At 45.2% G+C, this 27,651-nt stretch overlaps 1 protein-coding gene across 5 annotated transcripts in view; it reads left to right on the top strand.

The window, feature by feature from the left end:
• The window catches only part of ZNF618 (zinc finger protein 618), a 131,231-nt gene that overhangs the window by 20,496 nt on the left and 83,084 nt on the right, over positions 1-27,651 (top strand). The window lies entirely within an intron of this gene.

Genomic DNA, 27,651 nt, shown 5'->3' with positions numbered 1-27,651 from the left:
CACCAGGACAGACTTCATTATTATCGCAGTTGAATCATGTGAGGTATCCAGAGAACAACTTTCCTAGTGTTTCATTTGGTACAACTCAAGAGACATTGATAAGGTGCTTGGACAAGTTGTGCATCCACTTCCATATTAGATCCTTGCTCTTCATGGCTTATAAAAAATGGCAGAGAGGGAACAGCTAGCTGGGCCAATGAGGTGATTCACTCCTCCTTGCGAGAGGCAGTGGTAAGACCTTTCTTGCAGAACTCCTTACTGGAGTTCGAGAGTTACTGGAGGGTGAGATCTTGTGTTATTCATAACGCGAGGTCTCCCCTCCTCTCCCCCGGATTTTCACTTAGGTCTAGCAAAGGCCTGATAATCTGGATCCAGCTCATTTGGGGGTCAGGCTGGGTTTTGTTGAACTGTGTTGGGAGAGAGACGGGAGTATGACTCTGTTGATTCTCCTTGACCTCTTGGCCGCTTTTGATACCATCAGCAGTAGTATCCTTCTGGGCCAATTGACTGAAATGGGAGTGGGAGGTGCTCCACTGCGGTGGTTTCACTCCTACTTGGATGTCGGCCCCAGAAAGTGGTGCTTGGAGGGTTTGGCTTGGCCCCTTGAATTTTTCCAGTGTGGGTTCTGCAGGGTCAGTTCTATCCCTCATATTTTTAACATCTGTGATGTTTTGCAGTTTCATGCCTATTCTGTAATGTAAGTAGTTAGACTGTGTTGAGGATGTTTACTTTCTTAAATAATGTTTATGGTTTAAATATATATACACATACTGGGTTTATGCTGCAGGAACCAGGAGGGTAGGAGGGTAGTCTGGAGTGGGGGAAGTGAGTGCTGATTGGCTGGTGGTTTGAATGGCTGGATTGGTAGATAACAGAAAATGGGAGGAGTTAGCTGAGTGTGTGGGGATATTGAAGTGCTGTGAGAGAGAGATTTGGGTTTTGGTCTGTGGGGGTTAGATTTGGGAGTAGGAACTGCGTGTTTTATTTGGGGCGGGGGAAGTAGCTTGAGGGAGTAGCCTAGAGGGAAGGTTAGGCAGGGTTGATATTGAAGTTGAATCTGAAGCAATATTTGGAACGTTTTAAAACATTTAACTGAAACCATTACACTTTGTGCCTATTGTAACCATCACACATTTACCTGAGGAAACCAATACGCTTCACCGCTGCAACTTACATCTTGTGTAAATAATTTTAAATAACTTAAATAATAAACCTTTATTTAATCCCTACACGGGTGGTTTATGAGGGACTTTCGTGGGGTACAGGTTCAATTGGTGGCAGCGGAAGGGAAGGTGGAAGTTTAGGGGGCTGGGCTGGGCTGGGCTGGGCTGGTGTGAGGCCTGGAGAGAGCAGCACGTCACAGAGACCGTGAGCAGCACCCCAGATGCCCATTCCAGAGCTGCTGGGTCCTTTGATTCTAGTGCAAGGATTAAGGAGCAGGAAGGAGTGGGAGTTACAACATCTACATGAAACAGTTGACTGGGGTCATCTGGAGTTTTGGAGTTCATTGTCATCAGTATGCTGATAACATGCAGCTCTACTTCTCCTTTTCATCTTCATCTGGTGAGGTTGTGCATGTGCTTTATCGGTGCTTGGCTATGATAATGGACTGGATGAGAACTAATAAACTGAAGCTCAATCCAGACAAGATCAAGATGCTGTTAGTGGGTGGTTCTCCTGCCCGGATGGAGGATGTTCATCCTGTTCTGGATGGAGTTGCACTCCCCTGAAGGAACAGGTTCCTAGCGGAGGGTTCTTCTGGAGCCATCTTTGTCACTTGAGTCTCAGGTGGCCGCAGTGGCATGAAGGGCCTTCTACCCACTCTGGTGGGTGGCCCAGCTATGCCCCAGTCTGGACTGGGATAACATGGCTTCAGTAGTCTGTGCTCTGGGAATCTCCAAGTTAGATGATTGCAATGTGCTCTTCATGGGGTTGTCCTTGAAGATTGTTTAGAAGTTGCCGTTTGTGCGAATGTGTTGGGCAGATTGATAGCAGGGACCAGAAGGTCTGAGCATATTGGGCCAATTGCACTGGCTGCCTGTATGTTTGTGAGTCCAATTGAAGGTGCTGGTTTTGACCTGTAAGGCATTACACAGCTTGGAACCACAGTACTCATAGAATCATAGAGTTGGAAGGTACTTGAAGAGTACCTAACATGTCTCCCCTCAGTCTTCTCTGATGCAGCTCCTCTCCCAACCTGAGGCTCCCTGTACGCTATGATCAACACTTGCCTTTTCCGAGGCAGGTTCGGAAGGCGGCAATGAGGGAGAGGGCCATCTTGGTGGTGGTGGCCCCCGATTGTGGAACACTCTCCCCAGAGAGGTCTGTCTGGCACCAACATTGTCATCTTTTCAAGCAACAGGTTAAGATGTTCCTCTACTCCCAGGCGTTTGGCAGTATACGATGGGGCAGCTAGTTTTTTGTTGTTTTTTTGGCCAGATCCTGGTAGCACTGCTGTTAATTGTTTTTAACTTGTTTTAAATGGTTTTTAATCTTTGTGTGTTTAAGCTTTTATATTATGTTTTATCATGCTGTGAACTACCCCAAGAGCTTTGGCTGCTGGGCAATATAGAAATGAATGTACGAATTTCATTTTTAGCCAAGGAGCTCTAACTGGTGCAGTATGGTTCTTTTTCTCTCCCCACTCCCACCCCCATGTTATCCTTGCAACAATCCTGTGACGTAGTCTAGGCTGAGAGATGGTGACATGGTCACCCAGTGAGCTTCATGGCTGAGTAAGGATTTGAACGCGGGTCTCCCTTGCCCTAGCTGGATGCTCCAAGCACTGCACCTTGCATGCTTCTCTCTTTTTTGGCTTGTTGTTTGTGAGCCCTCTGGGCCCAGCTCAGTGTAACACTTGACCCAGTAATCCCCAGGTGGTGCGCTGGGGCCTGCTTGTGCACTGCAAGAAATGAGTCATCAAGGGCGTCTGTGAGCCCACAGTCCTAACTGCACTTCACCTGCCCTGACATTGCCCTCTGTGACCAGGCTTGGTTCAGAGGAAGAGAAATAGAATCCATTTGTTGAAAGATGGTCAGTGATTATTACCTTTTGTAGAGTTAATAATGTGATGTCAAATGCACAATCGTAAAAAAAAATAGTGTTATAGTGATCCATATTCTCCCTTTTACTTAATTCCCCCCGAATATTCTTCTAATAGTTATGATTATACTTCATTCATTTGTCATTTGCATTATCATAATGATATTAGTATTGTGAGGAAAAAAGGCTTTTTGTGCCTCCAGTTTTGGATAGTGGAGTGAGGAAAGTGTACCTCAACTATCTATAGGAAATTTAGCATATATTGTAGCCCATTTCAGGTGTCTAGAGTGTGTCTCTCAACGATTGCTGTAACGGCGTAGCTATCCCACCTTTGCAGATGTGGGGACTGCAGGCTGTTCTGTGCTTCTAGCGCCTGCGGTCATGAACCCATGTGGCACACCCATGTGGAGCAAGTCCTATGGAGCTTAGTGGGGCTTATTTCTGAGTAAACATATTGCCCTAAAAGTTTTTAAAGTGTTTGTGTTTAAAAAATTAGACAAAACAGTTTTTTGTTTTAAAGAAGTGTAGATGTTAAAATGTTACTCTGTGGGGTAAGCCAAATTGGTAGACCAAGTGTTGGTCAGCCAATCATATTGGTGGTGGAAACTATTGGATTTACAGAGCATATATATCAATATTTGAAGCATCAGATTGGTCTGTTCAAACAAGTGGAACAAGCAAAGAAGAACAATGAGAGAGAAAGAGAGTGTGTGTGTCCGTCTGTCCACCTGCCCATGGTCTCCTCCTGTGCTTGCTGGTGATATCTGAACTACGTGCCTTTCCCTGTGACGACATGTGCGAACTGACTCAGCTTTGGGGTCCTGGCTGTGTGCAGATGGATAGAGGCTGTGACAAACCAGCACAGAGAATCAGGATCACAATGTGTTTCCTGTTCACCCTGCTAGATGTAAATGTTCAAACAACTCAGAAATTTTAATTAGTGGAAGGTGTGCTCTTTCTTTCTTTCTTTCTTTCTTTCTTTCTTTCTTTCTTTCTTTCTTTCCCGCATGAAAGGAGTTTGGTAAGTCCATGGTGCTAATCTAGTCCAGCACTCTGTTCACACAGAGGCCAATCAGCTGCTCATGAAAAAACCAACAAGCAGGACATGAGTGCAACAGCATCCTCTCAACCACGTTCCCCAGCAACTGGTGTACGTAGGCTTAGTGTGGCTGATACTGGAGGAAGCACAGAGCCATCAAGACTAGTGTGAAGAAGTCCTTCCTTTGATCTGTCCTGAATCTCCCCCTCCACAGCTTCATGGGATGTGTCCCCACTGGTTCCTAGTGTCATGGGAGACACTTCCTCCACCCCATATGTAATTTTATTCACTTGTTTTAGGTCTCTCCTTATTCACCTTTTTTCTGAGTTAAGAAGCCTCAAACATTTTAACCTCTCTGCATGGCGGGGGGCGGGGGATGCTCCTTTGGGTTGCTCTTTCCTACATCTTCAGCATTACAGTATTTTGGGGAAGTGCAGTAACCAGGCCTGTGCACAGTATTCCAAGTGTAGTTGCACTATAGTTTTGTGTAAAAACATTATAATGGCATTTATTTTCAGTGTATTTCCTAATAATTCCCAACATGGAATTTGCCTTTTTCACAACAGCTGCGTAATTTATTGGAAAAAAAATGAATTGGACAATTTTTCTTATGCTAATTATCATAATTTGCATAGGAAAATTTCCTTATTCAAAATTCAGTAAGTTAATTTGCATAGGGCAGTTTGCATTGGAACATTTTCTGATGGTGTTGAGTGTGATCTAATTTTACTTGAATTCAGTAAACAAAGCTAAAGGAAGTACCCCATGTTAATTTTTCACCCCAATACATCACAAGTATTTGACATCAAATAATTGAGAAAAACATAAAAACACACTTAATGTTATTTAAATGTTATATTATGTAGATTTTTTTACCAGAATAATTGTAAAAATGTAAAGCCAATAGCATGTGCTTCCTTTACATTGTTTAAATTCAAGAAAACAACAACAAAGGCAGTGAAAACTGTTGATGCACAAACACATTTTAGCACCCCAAAGACCCCTGTGCTTGACATGCTGGCCGCTGCTTGTCTGCTTCAGGGCTCCACTCTCTGATTGGGAGGCTGCTGTTGCTACTTATGAGTTCAGTTTCGCACTGACACCCTATATGTAGTATTTCGATGTCATTATTTGTATCCTCTCACAAACATACTACTAGAAATAATAACCTGAAAAACATGGATTACAACTTTTAAACTGCCAAGCCTGCCTGATACTGGATTTGCCATTGGCATCCATTCCTTGTTACTAATGAGCCCATGGCATGGAACATTTTCCATGGCGTGGAAAAAGCAAGCAATGGGGGGAAATGGAGAAAATGTTGACCCCATATTACTGATTGCAGTTCCCATGATCCCTGACAACTGGTCGTGCTGGCTGGGGTTTATGGGGAGTCGTAGTCCAAGACGTCTTATGGGGAATTGTATTCCAAGGCCCCATATTGCCTGCCCCTGATGTAGACAATGTGGAGCTGGTTGGGCCAATGATCCTTTGCCCCTTCCTACTAGCCAGTGCCCTTCCTGGAAGGGGGTCTGCCCCCTGCTCTGACCTCCCCTTCTTCCATTCAGCCTCACCCCATTGGCAGGGGAAGAGCTGCCATCCATGCCAAGTCAGGAGGATTGACTGGTGGTGGTGGTGTGTCTCTGGAAGAGTCTGTGCCTGGTGGTGTGACTTCCAAGTCACCATTTCCATAGCATACATGCCGACATCCGCATCGCCAATGGCTGCTCTTCTCGGAGGCTGAAGCATCGTGGCTGAAGGGCTTTGATCTCTGGTGGTTTTGGTTGGTGTGTTTTTTAATGTGGTTGAAATCAATTAATGGATCATTTAAGTTTTTAACGTTAACAGTTGGGCCCTAGCTAGACCTAAGGTTTATCCCGGGATCGCCCTGGGGTCATCCCTGTTCATGTAAATGACACACAGGGGATCCCAGGAGCAGGCAGGGACGACCCCAGGATGATCCCGGGATAAACCTTAGGTCTAGCTAAGGCCTTAGAGTTGTTTAAATGTATGCAGCCTTCCTATTTTTAATTCTGTTGAATCATACCAAAGAGGCATTAAAATGCTGTCCTTCATAAAAGCAAGGATAAATTGACATGTAATATTAAATGGAGAAGAGGTATAGCTAAATCAAATGATTTTGAAGGAATTTGGAAACAGTTACTATTATTTGTGTTTTCTAAGGGAAGTGGGAAACCACCAGCAGAAGAAAGTATGAGATTTTGGAATCAGGAATGAGATCCCGAGGTGGGGGGTGCACTTGTATGTTAATTTTGATTATGTTATTTAGATTAGATATTATGTATTCAACATTTCAATATTATGTAGTATGTTATGTTTTTTTTTGTGATAATGTAAATGTGTATGTTTAAATAAAATTATTAAAAAAAAAAAAATTCAGAAGGAGCAGGCCCAGCACCCACACCCTGACTTCCCTGAACACTGTGCCCCTGCTCCGAGCTACTGTCAGGAAGTGCCACCTCCCTTTGGGTCCCTCTTCCACGCAGTGCCCCTCTCTTTCTGCCCCCCTCCTTCCAGCCATCCTCTGGACAGTCTCCTGGGGGTTGCAGCATAAACTCTTTGCCCAGGCAGGATAAGGACCAGCAAGGTGGTTTCTCAGCCCTCCATCCGCTTTAAGCTGCCAGTGGTGCTTCCCCTTCCACCAGGAGATTATGTTTTCTCTTATTAAATTGGCAGTGATGCTGAGTGGAATTTTTTAACCTTTGCCATGGCGCACGCAGTACCTGGCTCAGGTGGCTCATGCCAGTCCATGAGAAGTGGCTGTGGCTGCCACTTGCTTCGTCCCTCTGAACCCTGAGCACCCAGTCTCAGGCAGGATCCCCTTTGGCCACCAGAAGTAGCAGGGGAGGTTCGTTGCCTTCCTGCCCTGCATGTGAGGCCCCCGTCTGCCCCCTGGGTGGACTGGGTGGTCTGTCCAACAGGGGAGGTTGGCTCTCTCTGCATGAACCTCTAGTTCTCTTCTGCCTGCCCTGGGAGCCCTTGCAAGATGCAGGATTGTCAGGGGCTAAAGATGGTTCATCTCAAAAAGCTATGACTTGGACGAGTCAGTGCCATCTTCTCATGGTTGTTCATAGAATCATAGAATCATCATCATCTCCTTGCATTGCTGTCTTTAAGAAGTTTGAAGTACACTAAACACCCAGTGAATCCATCTTAACTACTGAAAAGCCTCTTTGGGCCTGCAAGGGCAGCTAAGGTACTTGTACTGCTTTATCGCTTTCTGCATTTCACTCTTGCCAAGACATGACAGGCCTGATGTGGGCGAAAGCAGATTTTAGAGCTGCATTTTCACATTTTTGAAACTTATTTGTTTATTGCAAAGGTGCCACATCCAATTTTCAGGTTTGCAGAGATTGCAAAATAGGCAGACTCGTCTTTTGATTCTCTCTATGGATTATTTTTGTTGTCATTGCTGTTGTTCGCATGAAACAAGTCAAAAATGGAAATTGCTAGGAGGTAATGATACACTGCCACAGTTTGGCCTTTCAAAATAAATAGGGGAGCTGGCTGGAGTATTCCAGAAGCGGAGCAGCCTGCCTTTTCCTGCTGCTAGCCAGCCAGCCCTGTTGCCACTTTCCACAATAGTCTCTGCACCCCTTTCCCAAAACTTGTAGTTGTGTTTGGCTGCTGCCATAAGTCCAGTGGTTTTTGCCACTTCTTCAGTGGCTAAAATTTTGAGTGATGCTTAGGAGTTTAAGCCATTTCTTTTATCTTATGGGCTTATCGACACCTGCAGCCCTTTGGGGAGTGGGGAGGGACAATCACAGAGTTTTCCACTTCTGGCATCGTCCCTCAGGGGCCACATGCCAGCAAGTTGTCCCGGAAGTAAAGAGGGATGTTCCAGGGTGACATTTTTTTTTTTTAAAAAAAAGAGACATTTGCACAATTGCACGGGCGTGATTCTGTGTAAAGGAACGGTTTTGTTAAAAACAAACAAACACCCCAACAAACTCAGTGCCTGAAGACGCCAAGCGCCATCCCAAAGATGGCAAATATGCTCCCCGCCTTATGCCCATGCACTTCCCCCACATAGCTCCGTGCCTGTTTCCTGAGTCCCGCTACTCGTGGGGAAGAGGGAGGACCCCGGGGAGGAAGAGCCACACAGCCCGTGGGGCTCAGGATGGTCCCGAGGTGGCAAGAAAAAACGGGACAAAAGCAGCCCCAGCTATCCCGGGAGAACTGAGTGCTCGTCCAGGGTTCACCTTGGGATCAGCTGTGCGTCATTTGGATGCACAGGGACGGCCTTGTGGCCACCCCGGGATAAGTGGCAGGTGCAGAAAAGCCCAAAGTCACTCATATGTACAGCAGCCCTGTCAGTATTTAGTTTAGTTTATTTATTTATTTCATTTCATTTCTATACCGCCCAATAGCCGAAGCTCTTTGGGCAGTTCTCAAAAATTAAAACCATAAAGAGCATAATAAAACAACCGACAATTTAAAAACACAAATATAAAAAATATACAATATAAAAAATATAAAATATAAAAAATATACAATATAAAAAATATACAATATAAAAAGCACGACCAGGATAAAACCACACAGCAAAAATTGATATAGGTTAAAATATGAAATTAAAACAGCAGAGTGTTAAAATACAGAGTGTTAAAATTAGGTGTTAAAATACTGAGAAAATAAAAAGGTCTTCAGCTGGCGACGAAAGAAAAGCAATGTAGGCACCAAGCGAACCACTCCGGGGAGCTCGTTCCACAGCCGGGGTGCCACAGCAGAGAAGGCCCTGCTCCTAGTAGCCATGTGACTCACTTAATTCGGCAGGGGCTCACAGAGAAGGACCCCTGTGGATAGAATCATAGAATCATGGAATAGCAGAGTTGGAAGGGGCCTACAAGGCCATCGAGTCCAACCCCCTGCTCAATGCAGGAATCCACCCTAAAGCATCCCCGACAGATGCTTCTCCAGCTGCCCCTTGAAGGCCTCTAGTGTGGGAGAGCCCACAACCTCCCTAGGTAACTGATTCCATTGTCACACCACTCTAACAGTCAGGAAGTTTTTCCTGATGTCCAGCTGGAATCTGACTTCCTTTAACTTGAGTCCATTATTCCGTGTCCTGCACTCTGGGAGGATCAAGAAGAGATCCTGTCCCTCCTCTATGTGACAACCTTTCAAATATTTGAAGAGTGCTATCATGTCTCCCCTCAATCTTCTCTTCTCCAGGCTAAACATGCCCAGTTCTTTCAGTCTCTCTTCATAGGGCTTTGTTTCCAGACCCCTGATCATCCTGGTTGCCCTCCTCTGAACACGCTCCAGCTTGTCTGCGTCCTTCTTGAATTGTGGAGCCCAGAACTGGACGCAATACTCTAGATGAGGCCTAACCAGGGCCGAATAGAGAAGAACCAGTACCTCACGTGATTTGGAAGCTATACTTCTATTAATGCAGCCCAAAATAGCATTTGCCTTTCTTGCAGCCATATCGCACTGTTGGCTCATATTCAGCTTGTTATCTACAACAATTCCAAGATCCTTCTCGTTTGTAGTATTGCTGAGCCAAGTATCCCCCATCTTGTAACTGTGCCTTTGCTTTCTATTTCCTAAAAGTAGAACTTGGCATTTATCCCTATTAAATGTCATTCTGTTGTTTTCAGCCCAGCACTCCAGCCTATCAAGATCACTTTGAAGTTTGTTTCTGTCTTCCAGGGTATTAGCTATCCCACCCAATTTGGTGTCATCTGCAAATTTGATCAGCGTTCCCTGCACCTCCTAGTCCAAATCATTAATAAAAATATTGAAGAGCACTGGGCCCAGGACTGAGCCCTGCGGTACCCCACTCGTTGCCTCTCCCCAGTTTGAGAAGGTTCCATTGAAAAGTACTCTTTGAGTCCAATTCTGTAGCCAACTGTGACTCCACCTAATAGTTGTTCCATCTAGCCCACTTTTAGCTAGTTTGTTAATCAGAATGTTATGTGGTACTTTGTCAAAAGCTTTGCTGAAGTCAAGATATATGACGTCCACAGCGTTCCCACGGTCCACAAGGGAGGTTACCTTATCAAAAAATGAGATCAAATTTGTCTGACAGGACTTGTTCTTGACAAATCCATGTTGGCTTCTAGTGATCACCGCATTGATTTCAAGGTGTTTACAGATTGACTTCTTTATAATCTGCTCCAGAATTTTCCCAGGGATGGATGTCAGACTGACTGGTCTGTAGTTCCCAGGTTCTTCCTTTTCGCCCTTTTTGAAGATAGGGACAACGTTAGCCCTCCTCCAGTCATCCGGCACCTCACCCATCTTCCATGATTTTGCAAAGATAATAGACAAAGGTTCTGAGAGTTCTTCCGCTAGCTCCTTCATTACTCTAGGATGCAGTTCATCGGACCCTGGAGATTTGAACTCATTCAAGGAAATTAGGTGTTCTTTGACCATTTGTTTATCAATCTCAAACTGTAATCCTGCCCCCTCAACTTCTGCTTCACTTTTTCCAGGGGGGTCATAGACCCGCTTTTGGGAGAAGACCGAGGCAAAGTAGGAATTGAGCACTTCAGCCTTTTCTTTGTCATCTGTTATCGATTTGCCATCCTCATTAAGCAGTTGAACCACCATTTCTTTCCTCTGTCTTTTACTACTCACATACCTGAAGAAAGCCTTTTTATTTTTTTTAGCATCCCTCGCTAATCTCAGCTCATTCTGAACTTTAGCCTTCCTGACGCCATTTCAGCACTTCTGCGCCAACTGTCTGTATTTATTTTAGTATTTATTTATTTTATTACATTTATATACCGCCCCCCAGCCGAAGCTCTCTGGGCGGTTTACAAAGCTCTCTGGGCGGTGTACTCTTTTTTTATAGCCTGGCCTTCCTTCCACTTCCTATATGTATCCTTTTTTGTTTTTAGGTCATCTCTAAGCTTTTTCTGGAGCCACATTGGTTTCCTCTGTTGTCTTCTATCTTTTCTCCTTGTTGGAATTGTTTGTAACTGTGCCTTTAAAATTTCCTTTTTTAAATACTCCCACCCATCCTGCACTCCTTTTCTCATTAGCTCATTTGCCATGGGACCTTACTTATCATATTTCTTAGTTTATTAAAATCAGCTTTCCTAAAATCCAGAGTACGTGTATGGCTACACTCAACTTTTGTCTCCTTCATAATCAAGAATTCAAGTACGACGTGGTCACTTTCCCCCAGAGTTCCTGTAACTGCCACTTTATCCACTAAGTCATCCCTATTGGTCAATATCAAGTCAAGGATTGCCGATCCTCTAGTTCCTTCCTCCACTTTCTGTAGGAGAAAGTTATCACCCACACATGTCAGGAATTTCTTGGAGGGGCCGCTTTTGGCAGTATTGGTCTCCCAACAGATATCAGGGTAATTGAAGTCCCCCATCACTACTACATCACACTTCCTTGAAACACTGGCAATTTGTTTCTCAAAAGTTTCGTCCTCGTCTTCTCCTTGATTGGGTGGTCGGTAGTAGACTCCGATTATCATATTCTTTTTATTCCTAGCCCCATTTATTTTAATCCAGATGCTCTCGACGGGGCTCCCAGTCTGATCCGCCTGTATTTCTGTGCAGGGCTAGGTATTTTTAACATATAGTGCAACTCAAGAGTTCAAGTTCGTTCTGTTTGTTTCCCATGCTCTGGGCATTAGTATATAGACATCGAAGACCATGTGTTTTATAGTCTGGCTTTGTTCCTACATTGTTGCGGACACTATTTTGGGGCACTATTGGAGCTGTTCTCTGTACTGTGGTGCCTTGGCCTTCATCCATTGCTGCCTCGAAATTTACGTCTCTCGCCCCTGTAAGATTCCGTTTAAAGCCCTCCTGATCAAGTTCTTCATGCTGTGGCCGAACACATTCTTTCCAGCCCTTATGAGGTGCAACCCATCCCTTGCCAGCAGTCCATGTTCCAAGTAGCGTAGCCCGTGGTCCCAGAATCCAAAACTCTCACGACAGCACCACCTTCGAAGCCAGTCGTTCATCCGGAGTATTTTTCTTTCCCTTTCTAATCCTCTTCCAAGAACCGGGAGGATGGATGAGAAAACTACCTGGGCCCCAAAGTTCTTCAGTTTCCTTCCCAGAGCTTCAAAGTCTGAAATGATTTCTTTGTAGCTCTCCTTGGCGACATCATTTGTTCCCACATGGATGAGAAGAAAGGGGTATGTGTCCGTGGGCTTTATGAGCTTCGGTAACCCTTCAGTCACATCTCTAATCTGTGCTCCAGGGAGACAGCACACCTGGCGAGTCCATGGGTCTTCACGGCATACTTGGGTTTCAATCCCCCGCAGCAGGGAGTCTCCCACAACGACTACTCTTCTCTTCTTCTTGGTTGACCTACCTTCTGCCTCTTGGTCACTGTTGCATGGTGTCTCCTGTACTTCTTCCTCTGCAAACTGTCCTTCAGTCTCATACTGTCTCTGGAGAGGCCACCAGTGAGGGAGGAAGCAGCAGCCAGGCACCTCTCCACCGTGCCTGGGTCCAGCTCCAGCTGAGAGCCCCCTCCCTCCTGCTACCAACTGTCACTGCAGAGGCCACCAGTGAGGGAGGAAGCAGCAGCCAGGCACCTCTCCACTGTGCCTGGGTCCAGCTCCAGCTGAGAGCCCCCTCCCTCTTGCTGTCAACTGTAACTGCTGAACTTTCCAACTAAGATTGTAGTGCCTGAATTTGCTTTCCTTTTCCCCCTCCCCCTCCTCCTCCTCCTCCTCCCTCCCAATCCCTTTTCCTTTTGTGTCATGTCTTTTAGATTGTAAGCCTGTGGGCAGGGACTGTCAAGAAATACTTTTGTAAGCTGCCGTGAGAGCCTTTTTTGGCTGAATGGCGGCATAAAAATCCTTAAATAAATAAATAAAAATAAAATAAATAAAATAAATTATAAGCTGAAAGCGGTTGCTTAACTCTAATGGTTCCACCGGTGCAGAATGCCTTCTAATTCTTCTGCTCCTAACTGTCACTCTTTTCCAGGGAGTTTCCTCTTCATTGGCTTTCCTCCCCTCAGCATACTCCACTTCTGTTTCAGCTGGCTGTTGCTCTTCAATCTCATGTGCTTCTTGTTGCTGTTGCAGTTCCACCGTTCGGTCTAAGAACTCCTCGACTTCTCTTATTCCTTGGAGGATGGACACTCGCCGCTCAAGTCCTCTCACTTTTTCTTCTAAAAGTGCCACCAGCTTGCACTTGTTGCAGGTGTACGCCATGTTGAGCTCAGGCAGAAACACGAACATTGCACACCCCTAAGGACTCCTTTCCATCCATATTGTCGATTTCTGCTTTGGTTTTTTCCTTTTTGATTATAGTGGAATTGCCTTTGCTTTGTCCTGTCCTCTTTGAAGGTACTCAACTATGAGTATGTCTTAAGGGAAAGTAAGATCTTTTGGTGTGTTTTTTTGGTGGTGGTTTTGTGGGTTTTTTTCTCTTTATGTTTTTCTTTGTTTCCCCCCCCCCTCTTTTTTTTTCCTTAGAGGCCTCCCCCTTGACCTCCCCTGCCGAACTCCCCCTGTCAAACTCCTGTTCGCTCGCTCCCTGGGAACTGGCTTACTTTTGTAGCTTGTACTTGAGCTGGGCCAGCTGCTCTTCCCTGCTTCTGCTCAGCTCCAAGTCAGGAACCAGAATGAGGTCACTGAAAGGCCAACAACAATCAACAGCAATCAGGCCACAGATTGCTGAGTACAAAGTACAATCAGCAATCAGGCCACTCCCCCTTCAGCTCCTGCAGCAACTATCCACACGGACCTTCTTCACTCAGCACTCAGGAGCACATGGCAAGCACACGGCCTCTTTGAATTGGCAGCCTCCTGGGTTTCCTTGAGGCTTCTCTTCTTCCCCTTTCCTTGGTCTCCTCTTCCCCTACATTCCCCTGTCAAACTCCTGTTTGCTCTTCCTGTTAGCTCGCTCCCTGTTCGCTCGCTCCCTGGGAACTGTCTTACTTTTGTAGCTTGTACTTGAGCTGGGCCAGCTGCTCTTCCCTGCTTCTGCTCAGCTCCAAGTCAGGAACCAGAATCTTAAGGTCCGGGCAGGCACATATGGGAGGAGACGTTCCTTCAAATAACCTGGCCCCAAGCCATTTAGGGCTTTGAATGTTAATACCAGCACTTTAATACCAGTAGCAATGTGAGTGTTCCACAAAATTTTAGTACACTTTCCCAATTCTTTAAATCTTTTGGGATCTCATTTATTTACTAATCGTTTGATTTTAAACATTTATATCCCACCTTTTAATTTTTTAAAAATTCTCAAGACAGCTTCTCTCCCCCCCGCCAAAAAACACACATTGAGCACATTAAATTGACTTATCTAAGTAAACAAGGTGTTGTTGTTTTTAAGTATACCATGTTAATTTCATGTGCTGTATGAATATCTCAGCATTTTCTTTCCAATAATCACGAGTTGTTCAGCTGAAATATGTGAAAGTGGGTGGAGTCTTTGGTGTAGCCCCCAGAGCTATGAATGGCTGAAACAGCAGCACCTTTCTCCTCTGTTTCTCTCTCCCCCACCGCCCCGAGTCCTTCCATCCCCTCCTTCCCTCCTCTCTTGTCTCCCTTGTATCGTTTTTAGATTGTAAGTGTCTTGGGGCAAGGACCGGCTGCTTTATCCTTGCTAGGTGTTCATGGATGGTGAACTCTCTTGATGGGGTGGGGTGGGGGGGTTGTGCTTCCTAGGGTTTTAGTCCCCTGAAAGAAAGTCAAGAACAACATTGAAATTGCCCCCATTTGACTGCTATTGTATCTGTTTATTACGTTGCAAAACCCTAACCCTAAACCCTGTGCGTTTATAATCTGACAAGTGCAGACAAAACTCCGGGCCTCTGCCAGAGCGATGGCTTTTGTCAGCAGGTTCCATGATAAATCTGCAAAGCTTTAAGGGGCCACGACGAGACACCTGGTGCATAATTTTGTTATGTCGATTGACATTTTTATTTGGGTCTTACCATGTTGCAGCTTGCCCAGCTCTGTGTATCTATGTTCACATACTCATGCCTGGGGCTCCTGAATTGCTCTTTGGACACACTCAAGAGCTTTGATTCTGGGCTGATCTCATTGCCCAGGACTGTGGGTCTTGAACTCGGAGCCTCCCTGGGTTGAAGCTGGGGCCTGGGTGGTGGTGGTCCACGCTCTCCCAGGATGTAGGAGGTTGTGTCATGCCAGGCCCTGCCATTTGCAGACAGGCAGGACTTCTGCCTGGGCTGCCCATGGATCCAGGCCTTTGGACTGAAGCTGCTCAAGAGAGCAGGCTGTCCTTCCTGCTGGCCCCCAGCCTGAGCTAGCAGAGCTGCAGCTCCTTGGGGGCAGCACAGCTGCTTTGCACAAAACTCTGGGCGGTTTAGAAATGTAATAAATAAATAAATAAATACATAATCAAAACATGTGGGTTATCCCCACCTGAAAACAAGGATACAGTGCAGAGTTGCACTATATGTTAAAAATATTTATCCCTGCAAAGAAATGCAGGAGGATGAGGGTTAGAGCAATACGACAATGGAACCGGTTACCTAGGGAGGTTGTGGGCTCTCCAACACTAGAGGCCGGACAACCATCTGTCAGGGATGCTTTAAGGTGGATTCCTGCATTGAGCAGGGGGTTAGAGGCCCTTAGAGGCCCCTCCCAGCTCTACTATTCTATGATTCTATGTGTTGGGCTACAACTACCAGCAAGCTGTGGGGGATGTTTGGAGTTGTAGTCCAACATATCTGGAGACCCCGGATCAGAGAAGACTGGATTCATGTGTCCGCAGCTTCAGTACTTTTGTTTTCTTCTTACATTTAAACCCTTACAAGTATTTCAGTAAAAACATTTTACATAATGTAATATTTAAATTGCATTAAGAGTGCTTCCAATTTTTTCTCAGATATTTCAAGTCAAATGGGGCTTATTGAGACAAAAAAATTAACACGAGATACTTTTTTTAGATTTGTTTATTGAATACAAGTAAAACGAGCAAGGTAATTTAGATAACTTTTCTGGTGCAAACTCATTTTTTTCCAATTCAAATGACCCTATGCACAGGAGTATTTCCAATTCAAAATTTCAAGGAAAGGGCCTTTGTTGAAGGAGCACCATGCCTGGCTGGCTGCCTGAGCATGCAGCCGAGCTCCAAAAATAGCCACCCAAACTCACGTCCGGCCTTCCGATTTTTGGGGGGTGAAGTGCCGCAAATCTGTTGAGCGTCCAGGCCTCCTTCCTGGCAGGGGCTGCTGGTGGTTCCGTCCCTCCTGCCCCCGTGTGTGCGCAACTTCTGTCGGCCTTGTGCAGCTGAAAAAGTTTGCCTGCGTTTTTTTCTCATGGCTGTAATGAACAGAGAGCTGCTGTGTATTCATTAGGAGAAAGCAGCTCTCCCAAAGGTTAAGTGTTTTCATTTCAATGAGCTTAAATTAGAGCTACAGGCAGAGGGGAGGAATACAAAGCGATGAAATCCACCGGCACAGGCACCACTGGGTTCAGAGGTGGGGTTGGGGGTGTGCAGAGTGACCCCCAAGGGGGTGGCGTAAAATCAATAGACATCTGCCTGGCCGCAAGTTGCTTAGAGTCCTGACAGGTTCATCTTTTGAGAAAGGCCAGTTGACAGGGGAGGGGTGTGTGGTTCACCTTTTCTTTCCAACCTCTCCTGCCATGGAGTCCTGACTCTCTTTTATCCAACAGGGATAAGAAGATTTTCTCCAGGTTGCATCCTTGAGAGCAGGGCTGTGTACAGTATGTGCTTTAACAACAAACACAGATTCTGCACCTAGAATATTTCTCCCACAAATTTGCACTTTTGTGCTTGGATGCAGAAAATCCCAGCAGCACTCCTCGATTTCAGTATTTAATCATCGTCACCGACCACCCAATCAAGGAGAAGACGAGGAGGAAACTTGCCAGTGTTTCAAGGAAGTGCAATGTAGTAGTGATGGGGGACTTCAGTTACCCTGATATCTGTTGGGAGACATAGGCCTTTGCTAGACTTACCTGAAAGTCCGGTCGGGAGGAGGGGCGAGTTAGAGAACTCTGGGGGAAAGTGACCACATCATACTTGAACTCTTGATTTTAAAGGAAGAAAAAGCTGAGTGTAGCCATACACGTAGCTCATTTTAATGAACTCAAAACTATGATAAGTAAGGTCCCATGGCAAGTAACCCTACGAAAAAAGCAATCCAAGATGTGTGGGAGTTTAAAAAAAGGAAATTTTAAGGCACAATTACAAACAATTCCAACAAGGAAAGAAGATAGAAGATGACAGAAGCCATTGTGGCTCCACAAAAAGCTTAGAGATGACCTGAAAACAAAAAAGGGTACATATAGGAAGTGGAAGGAAGGCCAGACTACAAAAGAAGAGTACAGACAGGTAGCACAGAAGTGCTAAAATGGCGTCAGGAATGCTAAAGCTGAGAATGAGCTGAGACTAACGAGGGATGCTAAAAGCATTAAAAAGTAGGGATGTGCTCCACTTCTAATCGGACCGGAGAAGCAGTAGCGGAGCGGGGGGCTTCGCCTGCCCTTAAGGCGGAGGCGAAGAGGATTGGGGGGCCAGTGGAGCGTGGCGAAGAGGATCGAGGTGAAGGTGGATCCTTCGCCTCGATCCGGAGCTCCGCCGGAAAGGTAAGTGGGGTTTACCGGGCCCTGCCGCTGTCGCTGTAGCCCATGCGGCGACAGCAGCAGGGCCCGGTAACGCCCCCCGCCCTCCTCTCCCTTACCTGCCTCCGTCCGTGGTCTGATCCGGATCCGGAGCTCTGAGCGGAGCGGAGTGGGCACAGGCGGAGTGGGGGCGGGGTGGAGCGGGCCGATCCAAAAATGGCGGATCTTAAAGTGAAGCGGAGTGGGGGGTCCGTGCACACCCCTATTAAAAAGGCTTTCTTCAGATACATGAATAGAATCTGGAAAGACAAAGGAAAGTAATGGTAGTTCAACTGCTCAGTGAAGATGGCAATTGGTAGCAAATGACAAAGAAAAGGATAAAGTGCTCAATTCCTACTTCAGCTCAGTGTTCTCCCAAAAGCGGGTCTGTGACCCCCTGGAAAAAGTGAAGTATCAGCTGAAGGGGAGAATTGCAGTTTGAGATTGATAAACAAATGGCTAAGGAACACCTAATTTCTTTGAAGGAGTTCAAATCTCCAGTGCTCTTCAACATTTTTATTAATGATTTGGACGAGGAGGTACAGGGAATGCTTACCAAATTTGCAGAGGACACAAAGTTGGGTGGGATAGCTGTTATATCATGTTTTATACTGTGTTTTATACTTTGAATGGTTTTAGTTCTTGTTACCCGCCCAGGGAGCTTCAGTTATTGGGCGGTATAAAAATACAATTAATAATAATAATAATTGTTGATAAGAGGCCGTATGCTGATGTCCATTTTGCTTCTGCAATTCATCCACCGCTTCCTTGGCCAAAAGAACCTCACAACAGTTTACAGCAATTCAGAAAGACCCTCCTCCCCCATCCCATGGCTCCATCCGGGCCACGGAGGGCCAGTGGAAGCCGCCACCACCCATCCTACGTACCAACAGCAAGCCCACCACTGGCCTAGCCATCCTCTTCTTTCCTCTAGGCCAGTGGTGGTGGTGGGCCACCAGCCATTGCCCAGGGACCATATCCTGGACTTAAGCCCGGGAGCCTGGAAGCTGAGTTCCTCACCCTGCCCAGGCTCCTGCTGCTGGGGAGTGGGTGTCGGGGAGCAATCCCCTTACTCTGTTTTTGAGGTTGCAGCCTGTGCATGTCACCTGGATAATGGGAGAAGGCCCAGGTGAAGGCCCAGCTGAGGGAAGTGGCTGCCTGATCCTCGCAAGAGGCATCACGCCTTGACTTCCAACGTTTGGTCAAAAAAAGGGACAAAGAGCCACCATTTGTCACGGGAGAGGGAAAAAAGGGAAGGGGGGGCAAAGGAAGAAGAGAGAGTAGTGCAGCCCCAGTGGATCTTCTGGGGCGGGGAGAGTTGTCCACCTAGTCCGGCATCCTACTAGCCACGTTGGCCAACGAAGGAACTCTGAGAATCCCGCAAGGAGGAGAGGAGAGCGACCTGCTCCCCTGCAATGCCTGGGGGCTCCACTAAGCCACCAATAGGGGGGGAAAGAGTCAGAAATATGGCTGCTCTGCTGCCTTCATATCCTCAGAAATCCTGACTAAAAAACCAATTTTGACCTGAGAATTTTATTTTTACTTTTTAAAGGAAAATATTATTTACCAAACAAGAAGAAAACAAATCACCCATATGAGCAGATGCTATTTTCAATCACACACCCCCGCCCCTGAATATCCTAGGTATAGCAAAACATCTGATAAACCATTTGGCAGCTTGAGGGATGCTTCATCCCTAACACACACAAAATTAAAATGATATAGAAGAAAAATGATCTAAATCAACATTAGTTGATTGAGAAGCATACAAAGGGAGGGGGGAATGTCCCACAAGGCCTCATTAACCACTGGGGCACTGTGAGAGAATTGGGGTGGAGGGGAAAGGATTAGAGATATTCATGGGGGAGGTCTCTCAAATGCTGCTCCCCCCGCAAACCAGTCCATCTCGTTCCACCCTGAGAAGGCCCGCCATCCACAAAGCTTTTGGTGGGTGGTGGGAGAAGACAACACTTTCCAAAACAATAAAAGGCAGCTGAAGAAACCAGGGGTGGGGGGAGAGAATCGCTGCTTGACTTCCCAGGGGCCTCGGGGACTTCTTCTGCACTTATGCCTCTTGCAGGGAGGAGTCCAAGATCAGCCCTGCACCAGAAGTCACCAGTACGAGGCAAGCCAGAACCATCTTTCCCACGGGAGAGGGGGCAGCGAGGCAAAGGCTTGGCCGAGGCCACGGGTGAAACTGCTGCATGCCCTCCAGCTGTCCTTGTCCATCTGGGAAGGGTTTCGGTTTGGGGCCCTTGCCCCTGATAAGTAATCATGGCTCCTATTTTGCCTGGTTTGGGGTCGCCATGTTAAAATATTGTCAGGGAGCGTTCCTGTCATTCTTTGGGGATCAGTCCCCTTGGGCAACCTCCAGCTGTCCAACTCCGAACGCGGTGCGGATGCATCTCACCTCTTAGAATCATAGAATAGCAGAGTTGGAAGGAGCCTACAAGGCTATTGAGTCCAACCCTCTGCTCAATGCAGGAATCCACCCTAAAGCATCCCTGACAGATGGTTGTCCAGTTGCCACTTGAAGGCCTCTAGTGTGGGAGAGCCCACCACCTTGTCATACTGCTCTAACAGGAAGTTTTTCCTGATGTCCAGCCGGAATCTGGCTTCCTTTAACTTGAGCCAGTCCAGGTCCGGGCCCAATTCAAAGTGCTGGTATTGATATTTAAAGCCCTAAACGGTTTGGGGCCAGGTTATCTGAAGGAACGCCTCCTCCCATATGTACCTACCCGGACCTTAAGATCATCTACAGGGGCCCTTCTCCGTGAGCCCCTGCCAAAGGAAGTGAGGCAGGTGGCTACTAGGAGGAGGGCTTTCTCCACTGTGGCACCCCGGTTGTGGAACGAGCTCCCCAGAGAGGTCCGCCTGGCGCCTACACTGTACTGCTTTCATCGCCAGCTGAAGACCTTTTTATTCACTCAGTATTTTAACACTTAATTTTAACTTAAATTTAAATTTTACTGTTTTAACTCTGTATTTTAATCTTATATTCAACTTTGCAGCGTGGTTTTATCCTGGTTGCGCTTTTTATACTGTATTTCGTAATTGTGTTTTAACCTGTTGGGTGTTTTACTGTGGTTTTAATTTTTGTGAATTGCCCAGAGAGCTTTGGCTATTGGGCGGTATAAAAATGTAATAAATAAATAAATAAATAAATATTCCATGTCCTGCACTCTGGGAGGATCGAAAAGAGATCCTGGCCCACCTCTGTGTGACAACCTTTTAAGTATTTGAAGAGTGTTATCATGTCTCCCTCAATCTTCTCTTCTTCAGGCTAAACATGCCCAGTTCTTTCAGTCTCTCTTCATAGGGCTTTGTTTCCAGACCGCTGATCATCCTGGTTGCCCTCCTCTGAACACGCTCCAGCTTGTCTGCGTCCTTCTTGAATTGTGGAGCCCAGAACTGGACGCAATACTCTAGATGAGGCCTAACCAGGGCGAATAGAGAAGAACCAGTACCTCACATGATTTGGAAGCTATATTTCTATTAATGCAGCCCAAAATAGCATTGGCCTTTCTTGCAGCCATATCGCACTGTTGGCTCCTATTCAGCTTGCGATCTACAACAATTCCAAGATCCTTCTCGTTTGTAGTATTACTGAGCCAAGTATCTCCCATCTTGTAACCGTGCCTTTGTTTTCTATTTCCTAAATGTAGAACTTGGCATTTATCCCTATTCAATTTCATTCTGTTGTTTTCAGCCCAGCACTCCAGCCTATCAAGATCACTTTGAAGTTTGTTTCTGTCTTCCAGGGTATTAGCTATCCCACCCAATTTGGTGTCATCTGCAAATTTGATCAGCGTTCCCTGCACCTCCTCGTCCAAATCATTCATAAAAATATTGAAGCGCACTGGGCCCAGGACTGATCCCTGCGGCACCCCACTCATTGCCTCTCCCCAATTTGAGAAGGTTCCATTGATAAGTACTCTTTGAGTCCGATTCTGTAGCCAACTGTGAATCCACCTAATAGTTGTTCCATCTAGCCCACTTTTAGGTAGTTTATTAATCAGAATGTCATGTGGTACTTTGTCAAAAGCTTTGCTGAAGTCAAGATATATGACGTCCACAGCGTTCCCACAGTCCACAAGGGAGGTTACCTTATCAAAAAATGAGATCAGATTTGTCTGACAGGACTTGTTCTTGACAAATCCATGTTGGCTTCTAGTGATCACCGCATTGATTTCAAGGTGTTTACAAATTGACTTCTTTATAATCTGCTCCAGAATTTTCCCAGGGATGGATGTCAGACTGACTGGTCTGTAGTTCCCAGGTTCCTCCTTTTTGCCCTTTTTGAACATAGGGACAACGTTAGCCCTCCTCCAGTCGTCCGGCACCTCACCCGTCTTCCATGATTTTGCAAAGATAATAGACAAAGGTTCTGAGAGTTCTTCCGCTAGCTCCTTTATTACTCTAGGATGCAGTTCATCGGACCCTGGAGATTTGAACTCATTCAAGGAAATTAGATGTTCTTTGACCATTTGTTTATCAATCTCAAACTGTAATCCTGCCTCCTCAACTTCTGCTTCACTTTTTCCAGGGGGGTCATAGACCCGCTTTTGGGAGAAGACTGAGCCAAAGTAGGAATTGAGCACTTCAGCCTTTTCTTTGTCATCTGTTATCGATTTGCCATCCTCATTAAGCAGTTGAACCACCATTTCTTTCCTCTGTCTTTTACTACTCACATATCTGAAGAAAGCCTTTTTATTGCTTTTAGCATCCCTCGCTAACCTCAGCTCATTCTCAGCTTTAGCCTTCCTGACGCCATTTCGGCACTTCTGCGCCACCTGTCTATACTCTTCTTTTGTAGCCTGGCCTTCCTTCCACTTCCTATATGTATCCTTTTTTGTTTTCAGGTCATCTCTAAGCTTTTTGTGGAGCCACATTGGTTTCCTCTGTTGTCTTCTATCTTTTCTCCTTGTTGGAATTGTTTATAACTGTGCCTTTAAAATTTCCTTTTTTAAATACTCCCACCCATCCTGCATTCCTTTTCTCATTAGGCTCACTTGCCACGGGACCTTACTTATCGTAGTTCTTAGTTTATTAAAATCAGCTTTCCTAAAATCCAGAGTACGTGTATGACTACACTCAACTTTTGTCTCCTTCATAATCAAGAATTCAAGTATGATGTGGTCACTTTCCCCCAGAGTTCCCGTAACTGCCACTTTATCCACTAAGTCATCCCTGTTGGTTAATATCAAGTCAAGGATTGCCGATCCTCTAGTTCCTTCCTCCACTTTCTATAGGAGAAAGTTATCACCCATACATGTCAGGAATTTCTTGGAAGGCCTCTTTTGGCAGTATTTGTCTTGTGCACATGTGAGTCAATGCACGTGCGTTAACACTAAGGCCAGGGGATACACAGCTGCTGAGAAGATTCTGAGAACAGATCATAACTTACTTTAGGACAACTCCCTTTTTTTAGAAAACATTCCAGAAGAATGTTTTCTAGACAAACATTCTTCTGGAATTTAAATCTGCAAAGGACAGTCTATGGATGAGTAAACGAAAACAATTGGCATGGGAGGAAGCAACAGTCAGAAACATGGAGGGGAAGCACCCTTGGTCCCACAAGAGGGATGTGGCAAACATGTCTAAAGTTTTCTGTGTGAAACACCAGAGGAGGCGAGTGTGTTGCTGAGGCAGTGAGGGGAACTTTTATGCTAAGCAGGTGTTGGCAGAAGGGAGATCTCCAGATGTTTGGACTTCAACTCCCAGAAGCCACTGCCAGCATGGCCAATGGCCTGGAATGCTGGGAGAGTAAGTCCAAAACAGCCTTGTGCTACAAGAGCCTGCACATCTCTTTGCGACACACAAGGCCCATGGTCCTGTCAAACCTGGGCAAGGGCTTTTACTCCGCAACGGCTTCTGAAGTGAAAACAGGTGAAAGACGTCTCTTTGCTCTCCTGCTATTTTGCTAGCCTTCACAATACTCGGGTAATGGACAAGCCCCAGGCTCTTCCCGCATGCAATGTACTTCAACCATTTTTATCATTTATGTATTTATTTATTACATTTATATACTGCCCCATAGCCGAAGCTTTCTGTGCGGTTTACAAAAGTAAAAAACAATGAACAATAAAAACAGATATACAAAATTTAAAACCACCAAAAGTATAAAAAACAATATGAGACCCTTTTTTGGCTGAATGGTGGGATAAAAATGCTTAAATAAATAAATAAATAAATAAATTTAAAACAACTATTCTCGGGTCAGATAAAACTCAGCATATGCTATTAAATGCTGTTAAATGCCTGGGAGAAAAGTCTTGACCTTCCGCCGAAAAGATAACAAAGTTGGCACCAGGCAAGCCTCATCGGGGAGATCATTCCAAAATTGGGGGGCCACACTGAGAAGGCCCTCTCCTTTGTTGCCATCCTCCGAGCTTCCCTTGGAGTAGGCACCCGGAGGAGGACCTTAGATGCTGAGCGCAGTGTATGGGTAGCTTCATGTTGGGAGAGGTGTTCTGTCAGGTATGGTGATCCCAAGCCATGTAAGGCTTTATAGATTAAAACCAGCACCTTGAATTGGGCTCGGAAACGTATAGGCAGCCAATGCAAGCAGGCCAGAGTCGGTCTTATATGCTTGAACCTTCTGGTTCCGGTTATCAATCTGTCTGCTGCATTTTGCATCTTTAGCAGTTTTGCTCTTCAAAATCCCTTCTTCATGTCCTTGCCTGTAGATCACTTTGAAGTTTGTTTTTGTCTTCCAGGGTATTATTATTATTATTATTATTTATTTATTTATTTATTTATTTATTTATTTATTTATTGCATTTTTATACCGCCCAACAGCTGAAGCTCCCTGAGTGGGTCACAAGAACTAAAACCATTCAAAGTATAAAACACAGTATAAAACATGATATAACAGCTATCCCACCCAATTATGTGTCATCTGCAAATATTCTTTGGGTGCCTTACAGAACAAAAAGTAAAACAAGATACAATATTAAAAATACAATATACAAGAATTAAAATGGAAAACATAAATACAGTTTGCCTTAGTTGATCTAAAATGCATCTTGCAATTTCATTTTTCCACGCCCCTCATTTTTCACATTTCAGTAACCAATATAGGATATACCCTTTCTTGATATAAAAATAATTCAGATTTTTTTCCCTTTTGGTAAAGTTTTGAGTTTGTTTATTTTTATACTTGCTTGGGAAATTAATCGAGGAGTATTTTTAGCCTTTGTGGTTGGCTGGTGGGAGTTATTTTGTGACAAGAATTTCTAGATTTCCATTTAAACCTTGGCTTTCCCCCCCTACTTTTTTAAAAAGGCTATCTTAGTCTTTCTATTGCCCAACAATTATTGTTCCATCTTGAGCTTTATGGGGGGCTTTATGGGGAGAGAACATTCAGAATTGGCTTAGTTTGTTCCTTGGCCCCTTCCCTGTTTTAGAAGCTGCTGTTGCCTTTCTATAGAATAAAAACGTCTAAAAGTTTCAATGCCTTGTTTGCAATATATTTTGGCTGATGCAGCAGCAAAGTGTTCAACCTGCAATCCCAACGCCTGCGTCCTTAGGGTCAGCCCCACTGGGCTTGGGTGGGCTGGACAGGACGTGCTTCTCCCTGCAGAGCTCTTCCGTGCTGCACGCGTGTTCCAGTGGGCCCTGGCTGGAGCTTCCAGGACTCGCTCAAGTCCAGAGGCCCGTCCAGTCTCTAACATGACCCATAGGAAGGGCCAAAGAAGAGCTCTGGAGCTGGGCCCTAGAGCAAAGATGGCTAGCAGGGCCAGCGGGCAGTATCCTTGCCTCATGTTGGCCCCACAGCTGGTATTCAGACACCACAGAGGGTCCCTTTAGCCATTGGTCAAGCCCTCCTCTTCCTCAGATCCAGCCAGATGGCCCTTGGGCTTTTAACATTCTATTAATCACACAGTGATTGTTCCTGATTGTTAGAGCAGTACGACAATGGAATCAGTTGCCTGGTGAGGTTGCGGGCTCTCCCACACTAGAGGCCTTCAAGAGGCAGCTGGACAACCGTCTGTCAGGTATGCTTTAGGGTGGATTCCTGCATTGAGCAGGGGGTTGGACTCGATGGCCTTGTAGGCCCCTTCCAACTCTGCTATTCTATGATTCTATGAGTTCAGAGATTTACTTTGCATCTCATGGAGAAACACTGTCATCTGTAGTTCTGGCTGCAGTCCAGAAGTAAGTCCCATTTTGATGGAGGGGTTTTCCTTCCCATCCAGGTTGCAGCCTTAGCATTTGAGTAAGTGATCTTGCTTAGTAGCCGTGCATGTGGAGAGAGATGAATCAGAATTGGCCTCTTCTTCCTAAAGCGGGCTGGACCACGGGAGGTTTTGGGTGCAGATCCTAGTTGTGTGTAGTTGCAAACCACAATGTTGTAATTGCTACTGCAGCCATTTGAATGTATCTGCTCAACAAGGCAAAATGTGAATTTCAAAATGAGAAACTTTTAAAAAGAAAATATTTAAATCTGCCTGTCTCTTTTTTCCCCTTGGTGATTTGAAATCCTAATTTAAGTAGTTTTGATTTGGGTCAATTCAGCTGGAACCTCTAGGAAGATGTGGTTTAGGGTTAGGGTCCTGGAAGATGTGGCTGCCTTCCGTGCTGTGAGTTCTGTGTTTTGGGGCTGAGGGTGTGAGTACAGCTGCATCGGCCCGTTCCCCCTCATTAGGGCTTCTTCATCTATACGCTCAGTTCTAGCCTTTACTGATGCTTTCCACCCTCCGTGGTCAAGCCAGAGCTTGGGCTACAACAGCTGTAAGTTCCTAGATCCATTTGAGGGTGAAAAAACCACAATGTTTAAATTGGCGACTTTCCAGTCCTCTGGCAACATAGCTGGTTTTGGTGATAAGTTACATATTTCAGTTAATAGTTCAGCAAGTTCACATTTGAGTTCCCTTAAGAACTCTTGAGGTGAACACCATCTGGCCTTGGAGCTTGTTACTTTTTAACTTGCCAGATCTAAAACATCATCTTTTGTCACTTGTATTTTGGCAAAGGTTCTGCAGGTGCAGCTACCCAACAGCTAAACATAACAACCTGGCATGTCTAACTTTCACAAATAGAAACAGTTAAGTCCACAAATTCATGTAATGTATTTTATAACCTAAAAATAGAAACTTGTAGCCACTGCAGGGCAATGCTTCCTACATCCCTTCATTGGAAACCAGTGAGAGCCAGTGTGGTGTAGTGGCTAGAGCGTTGGACTGGGAGTCGGGAGATCCGGGTTCTAGTCCCCACTTGGCCACGGAAGCTCACTGGGTGACTTCGGGCCAGTCACAGACTCTCAGCCCAACCCACCTCACAAGGTTGTTGTTGTGAGGATAAAATAGAGAGGAGGAGGATTATGTACACCGCCTTGGGTTCCTTGGAGGAAAAAAGGCGGGATATAAATGTAATAAATAAATAAATGGCCACTAACCCATCCCCCCACTCTTGGGCTAACTGTATATTATTATTATTATTATTATTATTATTATTATTATTATTATTTAAAAATTACCCAAATGGCTATTTACCATGTTCGGGCTTCTGCAGTGGTCTTAATATAATGTTAATAATTTCAATCATCATGTATCATATTCAGGGGCAATACCTTGGCCTCTCAGCCTAACTAGACAAATGTAAGACACCAACATTAGTATTACAATAATTTTTAACCAGTAATTTTTGTTAGTTTGTTTTGCAGGTGATAGTACTGCTAAACTACTGTTGGTATAATTATTATTATTTGTATAATTAGGCATATCATTAATATGATATATTTGTATTTATTTTTTGAACACTATACACCCATCTTGTTACACATTTCTTTGCCTCATTGTAGATTTACATTAAAACATTGAAAAGTTCTTTCCCATGGTCAAATTCATTTTCACCCCCATTACAAATTGCTATTTGTTTTTTGGGATTTGATGGGTAGAAAACTAGGAATGTTCATTTTTATCTGCATTTGAAATAGCCTGATCAACATTGCCGTATCGCTCTATTGAAGTAATGACACTGTGATGTGCTGATGTAAACACCGTGTCGTTCA

This window comes from Elgaria multicarinata, chromosome 19 (genome assembly GCF_023053635.1).
Source record: "Elgaria multicarinata webbii isolate HBS135686 ecotype San Diego chromosome 19, rElgMul1.1.pri, whole genome shotgun sequence".
In the NCBI taxonomy this organism is placed as follows: domain Eukaryota; kingdom Metazoa; phylum Chordata; class Lepidosauria; order Squamata; family Anguidae; genus Elgaria; species Elgaria multicarinata.
This window is presented reverse-complemented; position numbering and strand designations above follow the sequence as displayed.